Here is an 8851-nt window from a genome sequence, read left to right on the forward strand (position 1 = left end):
TAAGTTTCAACGTTTCATGACAACATACAGTCTACAGGAAAAAAAAACAACTGTAAAGCCCAGACAAACTGAAAAACATTTTTACAAAAGCACTCATTGCTAAAGCTTTTCAGTGTGCCTCATTGCAACCCCAAAGTGCCAAAGTTCAATTTCTCATATACAGGTAGTTTCCAATCAACTTTATGGAAAACTGTACTTACAACCAATACATTAGACTAATGTTGTTATACTCATCAATTAGCCAGCAGGGCTTCAAAGAAAACACAGGAAACTAGATACAAAGACTGCTCTGTCCTACGTAAAACGTATTTCTAAAGTTTGAGCATGAAGGTGTTAAATATTTTTGTTTTCTGTTAAAAATATTCTTTACATGGCAGGGCAATTAAGTTATTTTGGCATCCACTCCACATAAAGCAGCTGCTGTACAGTATGTTTTACTTTATAAAATATCTTTAATCAGCACACTGACTAGTTCTGTCATTTATAATTAAGGAGGTAAATGGCAGGTGCAGCATTAATTAGTGAAATTGAAGTCTCTGTGCAAGACATGCAGTAATACCAACTTAGTGCTTCCGAGGAATCAAAACAACTGCTAACAGCTTTGTACCACAAACCCAGCTAGGTAAGACTGTGCAGAGAGGGGTATCCACAACACAGTTACACTTCTGAAGCCTTTATGGTTCATTTTACCACTTTAACTCTTCAACTCTTTCTCCAAAATTTAGAAAAATATTTCAGAACAGCAAAGCCTTACCCTGTGAGCCATCCCTGCCAAAGCCTGTTTCTGCCCTGTAAACAATAGGCAGGATTGTGGGCAGGAGTAAAAATCAACATGTGCAAAATGCTTCTCTTAGTTGTTAGCTGGAAAATCTCTGCAACTAGAACTGGGCTTGTCTGCCACTAGGAGAACTGCCCATGCTCAGTATTTAAGAACAGCTCACTTTTGTTATTCCTTCCAAACGTGAATGTAAACCATCAGTCAAACACATATCCTCATAATGATTCTGCAATTACAACTTTAAGAGACATCTATTTGCTCGGGTTTGGTTTTTTTTGAGAATATGTGCTGTCAAACCTTGGAGTTAAACCTCTCCTTCCTTTAAAACTGCAGAGGTAATTTTAGCATGAAGGTCTTCTAAAAGGTACCTGTACAGCTACTTGCAGATCTGACTGCAGATGCTCTACAGAGATCCTACAGAGGAATAACACTTCCCAAGTGCTGGTTACCCCCAGCAGTGCCATTGCCTCCTCTGCCCTCGCCAACGCTGTGCTGGTGAGAGCTCTCAGACACCGTATCAGCATACAAAGCTGCCTTCACTGGTAAAAACTAGAGCAACTGGTGAGGCTAAAATAATTCCACTGTTCATTGTTTCACTTACAGTTTACAAATCATCTCACATCCAACCAAATTTTCTCACTGGCACTCCATTGTTTTGGCCAAAGTAACACTGCAATTTGAAAGAAGTTCCACTTCTTCAATATTCAGTGGTAGAAAGGTTCACCTTTCTGACTGTCACAGTACCTTAGTGGTGTCATTGAACACAGCCCAAAGGTACATCCTTCAGAAGTGAAAACAAGGGTACACCACACCATACACTTAGTAATACAGTACCAATACAGCACCTTCTGTGCTCATGTGAGGAGAATCCACGTATTTCTGCCTAACCTCAAGTAGCAGATTTCCACAACAGTCTGAAACAGAATGCAATGCAGACATCAGATAAATCAACCCTACTCTGCATTAGAAGAAACCTGCAGGCCCCACCAAAATAGCAGCCTTGCCAGTATCATACAGGGCATTGCACAGATCCATGCTTCACTGATGTAAAATGAAAGCTTCTTCCACAGGCACACAGTACCTGCCACATGCACAGAGAAAGCACTTCTAAGGAAACGGCAGTAGATAAACAGAGGATGGAAGGCAAACATTGTTCCTCCACTGCTACTTTTGACTTAACACTGATTCTTCTGGGAAGGAACGCAACCCCAAGCTGTGTGCAGTGCTCCCTGCCAACTAACTTCTGAAGCAGAACTGCTACTGCCCCACAGATGAGTTATCCATACATCCTCCTCCTGACAAGCAAGAAAATTACACGGCCACAGCTGACCAAAGGAAAATGAAATCCAAACAGAGGGATGCAGGAAAGGCAAAGAGGAGAATTTAGAACAGGCGTCTTTAGAAAGATGCTGGAAAAAGATAATTATATTCCATAAGAAATGGCACAGTGACAATAAACCATTTTTACCCAAACAAATAATTCTGTAAATGAATCAATAACGAGTGCCACACAACAAATCAAAAAGGCTACTATATACAAACAACATTACATTACTTAGAAATACAAAATAACATGGCTGAATTTCAGTAGTATTTTCAAGAGCACATGGGTATGAAACAGCTGGGTATGAAACTAACGGAAAAGAAGCTATGAGAAGGAAAAAGCTTTGTCTGTAGATGGGAACAACCTCCACTAGGGAACAGAGTTTAGAGCACAGGTGGGAGTTAAACAGAACTCACCCTCCCATACAGGCGCAGCTTCCAGCTGAAGTATTTCATGGAGTAGTATTTGCATTTTAAAATGATCATAAACAATGTAAGTTCCGAGGCAGGTCTAAGGCAGTGATATTCATAGAAACTCTCTGAGAAGACAGCAGCCGTGCCCTACCATATGGTCTAACACAGTTCAGCATATGGCACTGGTTGCAATTGTTTTCTTCTTCCCAAAATTAGCATTAAAATATAACTGATAGCTTCAATTAGAAGTAATCTGAGCTCCAAATATTAAATTAGAAGTAATCCAATATTCTGAGTCCACGCAGACGCACACACATACAAAATTCCAGTTTGTTAGTATAAATACAATTAAGATTGAGAAAGGAAATGAACATATACATAAATTAATTCTCTCACTACTACAGCACTGAGCAACATTTACTATGCAGGTAGAAAAATAGATAGTTAAAAAAAAAAAAATCACATTCCCCAGCCAGTTTGTTCATCAAACAAAGAAAAATTCAGAGTCAAAATGCTAGAGCCTAAATTATCTCCTCCCATTCAAAAAGGCTCATTAACTAACAAGGCTGCATATTGCTAAAACATCTCAAATAGCCTACTTTATTAAATACTTTCTTCTGTCTTAAGAGAGAACTCATATGCTTCTTTTGTGGCTCAGCTTCCTTCCATGGATACCATGAGATTTGTGGGCTGCAATTCCATACGTATTCTCTCCTGAACAGTGGTGGATTATCTGACATCATGTGATCAATATCAAAAGATCACATTTTGTATCATTGCACTGACATATCACTGCAGTTCACCCCATCTGATTAAAACCAGACAGCATTTGAGCTCTTGAGACAGCTGCATTAAATACACAGATACATCTTAACACAGTTAAAAGGTATGCCTTACTTTCCCATCCAAACTGCATAACTTTCAGGGAGTAGAGGAACAAAAAGCATGGATCTTCCAGTATCAACATCTACTGTTCCAAAGCAGCCTGCTTCGGTTACTCCAAAAGTCCAGTGAAAGTAAGATTCCTAGGTTAAGAGAAAAATACATTCTTTAAAAAAAACAAAATACTTGCTCTACAAACAAAAAAGACATAACAGTACATACCAATCTGTACTTCCACACATCTTAAGGGAGATCTATTTTACTTTTGGAGCGAAAGGAAGTGGTTTAAGTTTAAAGCTTTTCAGACCAGTTAGTTTTAGGTTTCAATAAATCTTCCTCTGGAAACAGTCAGAGATTAATAAGCTACATAGCTACCAAGAAATACACAACAGTTAACTTGGCACAATAAAACAGTCTTCCAGTCTGAAACTAGAGAATTTAGTATTGGGAAGAAATAATCATGTCACCAGGCAAAATCAGAGTGCAGACTCGTTGGGCTGTAATGATGGAGTCCTGAAGTGAAGACATGATGAAGGAAGCTTCAATAGGAACAGCCCTTAGCCAAGAGTTATTTTAAAAACAATCAAACAACAAAATGCCAAGCAATACAGAGATAAGTCTGGATGAGGACAGGCATACACTCTACTACACTGCAACTCCTCTAAAAGCAGACGAATAGTGCATTAAGATGCTATCTACGTTAGAACTTGGTGGTTTTGTTTCTTTAAAACATAAAACTGCTAAAATTAGTAAAACAAAAAGAATCAGTACTGCTGCAGCCATGCAAAGCACAAAGCTTTCCAGTGGTATGAATCACCAAAGCACTGTAAGGGCAACTTTTCCAAAGATTGTGTTCAGCATGACATTAACATATTAAGTCCTCTCTGCGACAGGAGAACACATTGGTATTCAGGAAACAGTCTAATTAGAGAAGACGTGGAAATTCTGACATATATCCTGGTATGTGGAAAAAACTATCTGCAAAATAGTGAACACGCGCTGAATACACCTTTCTATGAATTAATTCAGTTTAAGACCACTGTAACACATTTCATTACAGAAAGAAGGCAGCTCTTTGTTTTTTTTTTGTGACAAGACAAAAAAAGAAAGAGATATTAAAGGCAGTAACTGAATATAATGTTAAACAGCATTAGACAGTAGGTTCTGGAAAAGGCTTAAGCCCTTCTACATTACATAAGGAGCCCACATAGCAAAGCCTTGAGAGAGTTCCTAAGATGAAGGAACAACGTTACAAAGAAGCCTGTTTCAGTGAGCCAAAGCAATGCAAACATCTGAGATAGGGAAGAATAATGAAACAGTTTAGAAATTCATGCAGTTCAAGAGGCAGTTTCTTAATTTGATTGGAAGCTTTGATTCAGCTCTCACCTGGCGAAACACAATACCAGTATCAGTGCAGTATCTCTGGGTTTCCTCTCCACCCTGAAGCAGAACAACTGAATTCTTCTGGACATCCTTATTCTGTCGCAGGCGATCACACAGTCGTCTTCTATTCAGTGCAAAGAGTGCTACAGGCACCTTCAAGGTCTCATTCCCCAACCAAAAAGAAGGTCTAGAAAAGATATATATATTTTTTTAATTGAAAGTTAATGGAAGGCAGAGTAGACAGCTGTTTAATCAATGGATATACAGATGGTATAGATATATATCCAGGAGCTTGACTAATAGAATTTATATTGGAGAAATAAGACAAGAGAAATAAGACAAAGTCACTCACCCTGTCCTGGGCTCACGAGATGAACTCCTGATGGAGCGGATCTCCAGAGAGAGATCCTTCCCCACTGGCAGTCAGCTCTTAAACGGGTCTAGGAGAGGTGCAGCCAGGCTCCACCCCTTCCTGCAGCACAGGTGAATTGCCTTCACCTGTGCTCCCATGGCTGACTCATTGCTCGCCTCAGGTGATCAATCAAAGGTTCAGGCCGTGATTCAGCAGCCCCATACACCAGCACAATTTGGACACACTGCACTTGTTGATTTAATTCAAATTCCTTTTGTCTACTAAACAAACAAGATTCTAGGGGCTCAAAGGAAAGAGATGCTATCCACAACCAGTGCTTCTAGCTTCAAGCAGACATTGCTCACACTGGTACCTTGGAGCTACGGCCACAGAGCAGCACATTACATAGTAACACAAAAAGCAGATGCAGAAAGCGATGACAGCGCAGTCCAGCTGAGTAAGGGCAAAAGAGAAGGAAAGAAGGCAAGTCCTGCGTTACTGAAAACAGAAGTGAAAGTCCTGCAAAACTTCACTATGGCCTTCTGGGAAGTGCTGCAGCAGCAAAAGCAGATCACAGAGAAAAGATGGGAGACAGCAGGCATAGAGTGAGTTCTCCATGCTCGGATACTGTCTGTGAGTTTCTGCTGTATGTACATTACTCTTGCACACACAGAAGCAGCTTCAGCTGAGCTGACACACGGCCAGTGCACAGCAGCCACCTCCCGCCGCACTCAGGCAGCACAAGCACTGCAAAGAGCTGAAGACATTTCTACAGGATTGTACTCAACAGAAGCTCCCTTCGGAGAAGAGAGGTAATGAGCTTTTAAGTTAAAATAAGAAGACTATTAACAAAATCTAATGCTTAAAATATTACAGAAAGATATTGCTGATTCAGTCCCATCTGCCATAGTCCACGCTCACGTTTTCTGGAGTGTAACTACAGAAACACTGAGGACTTGGTGTGAAGGATAAGGAGAAAAGAATCTAAGGGTACTCCTCCTCTTATTTCCCTTCGTTTTTAACACACCAAAGTTATACTTTAGAGCTTCCATAAGACAGAGAAATGCTATTTTACCAATAAGACCTAGGATGGAAATGCCCCTCTGCCTCAGCTTCTTTCAACTTATTGAAGCTATTCTTCTGAATGGCTGATGAGCCTTTTTTTTTTTAAATCAGATATACTTCCAGCTGAGATGACAGAAAGCTACAATTAAACTGTTACTGTGCTAAAATGACAGGAACAAACCACCAATGGGTTTAACCCTGGAGAAGCAGAGCTCCAAACCTTAATTATTACATAGTTTTCATAGGCAATCTGGAAAGTAACCTTTCATTTATAGCTGCATAAAACAACCTCCTGAAAGGCATTATCAGCATCAGAAAAGTAAACCCTGTAATTTTGCACTGCGCACACAGCATAAAAGAGCTAATAAAACATTTTATTTTACTTGTTTATAACTACTTGATTTAACAGTGCAAGTCGTTTTAGAAGGTGAAAGATTGCTCTTACTAATCCAGTTTTCATATGATCTGCCCAGGACCGCAGCTGATGGTGCACAAAACCGAAGCATTTATCTGTATTACTTCCCACACACCCCTAATAACCCAGCAGTACAGCAGCGATAATTCCAAGGGCTGCAGAGTACCTGCTGCAGAACACTATCATAATGTGGAAGCACAGCATAAGCTTTCGTTTTGGAGTATCCCAGCCTCTAGGAAAACGAAGCAAGCTTAAACAACTCTAGCAAACACTACTGAAAGTTTTAAATCAGATACCAAACCTTCAGCAAATTAAGAGCAAGACTTATCAGGTGCAAAGCAGTGGCTCAGCAACTTGGCATTACTGAAGAAGCTAAAAACCAAGTAAGATCACCCCTTGACTATCTTCATGCTCACATTATTGCATGTATAAAAGGAAAGAGAACAATCAGATACCCTTATGCCACAGGTCACTCTCAGATCTTGGTGTGTTAATAAGAAAACAAACCGAAAAACGTAGAGGTTTTAGCACAACCTTTACCGGTAATTCTTTTACTGCACTTAAAACTTTTGACAAGCAAAAGGAGACCGAAGGAGAAATTACAATGTCAGGCAAGACTTCTCACTGGTAATCTCCATGAACCACTTCAAGAGTGCCTTTTATTCTATCTTAACGCTCAAGTTGAAATGCATCATAATTTAAAATGACTTATTTGCAATTTTTAGTGAACCCCATCGTAAAACTGTTCTCCCTCATACATATAACAGATCCTACTCTCCCTGCTTGAATTTGATGCCACAATGTTAATCATTTGATTCTATTCAGTTGGTTAAGATTTGCACATTTTTACCATAGGCATAGTCTTGGTCTCTATGTTAAGACTGACAACAGCTTCACGTGCCAGACCCAATGGCCACATCTGCAGGAAATGGTAGGGCTGGGCTGGGCCGAGCTTCCTTGCAAATCATACTCAGCTCCCTGGGTTCCCTGTTCATATGTCAATTAATGCTCTGGACTGATCACACACAGTAAGCTGGGTGGGGGTACCAGTATATAACTGCCTCACACATGTATCAAATACAGATACAATTACATCAACATAAAACTCCGTGAATTTGCCACCTAACTATACAATGTAAAAGTTCTTTCCCTAAACGGATACAAGCATTTTGTTCTGGTTTGTGATCTCTGACCAGTCACTCGTCTGTATCACACAAGACGCAAACACCACTATGACAACTAGTGCGATACCTGGCTGCTCCTCCAAGGGCGATTCTTCTCCTGACACAGGCGCCCTGGGGCCTACTGCCACAAACTCATCTCCCAATGTCATGCAGAGCTATACATTGGACAATTCGGAATGCAGGGTATTTAATGTAAGCACTGCTTTGGGGAACATGCATCTTTGAACCTGTGCACGCTTCTGTAACTACACAACAATCAGGGTTCCTTGCACCTGAACTCAGCTCCCTCATTTTTTAGCAGCCTGCCCCAGAACCATTCCTCAGTCCAGTAAAAGCCCCGCACAGCAGCTGCCCTGCTGCCTGCTACATACCTTTTTACGATCACTTAGTCAAAAGACCATGTAAGACCTCCTTTATTTTACTATACTGGAAGTAATAGGTAGCTGAAAACATTAAAGTACATCTGCTTCTTTAAAGGACACTTCTTTTTTTGCTTGGAACCGTTGGCTTTAGAAGCTTATTCCAGAAGGGTTTTATTATTTTCAGAGGGATTCTATTTCATTACTGTATGATCAATTCAATGTTTGGTTCTGCTTTGGTGTGGCAACCAGAACGCTCTGATAACCAAGAATTCCATCCTCTCTCCCTTTCCAGAACACCACCCAGGACTTGCCACATTTGTTCTGCTGAGATCACAAAGACAGGATCCAGTTCTCAGTGAAGGTAAGAAACCACTACTTTTCCAGCAGTTGACATTTATTTAACTGGGCCTTATTTGTTTGCCTTGAGCAACAGACAGAACCATCAACGGCAGCCTGAACTCTGGCCAGTTTTTATACCGTTCCCACAACAAACGGGCAATGAAATTAAGAGCTCAGTCCCCGGGGACCTCTGGCGACCATGAGAAGTCCCCCCCGTTCCGGTACGTTTCTAATGGAACGGACTCAAAACGCTGACAAGCCAGCCGAGTTCACCTGCACGAAGAGCAGCTCCCCGCCAGGCAACCCGCAGCGCCGCCTTCCCGCGGCAGCTCCGCAGCACGCCGCAGACAGGCG

This window comes from Meleagris gallopavo, chromosome 13 (genome assembly GCF_000146605.3).
Source record: "Meleagris gallopavo isolate NT-WF06-2002-E0010 breed Aviagen turkey brand Nicholas breeding stock chromosome 13, Turkey_5.1, whole genome shotgun sequence".
Classification (NCBI taxonomy): domain Eukaryota; kingdom Metazoa; phylum Chordata; class Aves; order Galliformes; family Phasianidae; genus Meleagris; species Meleagris gallopavo.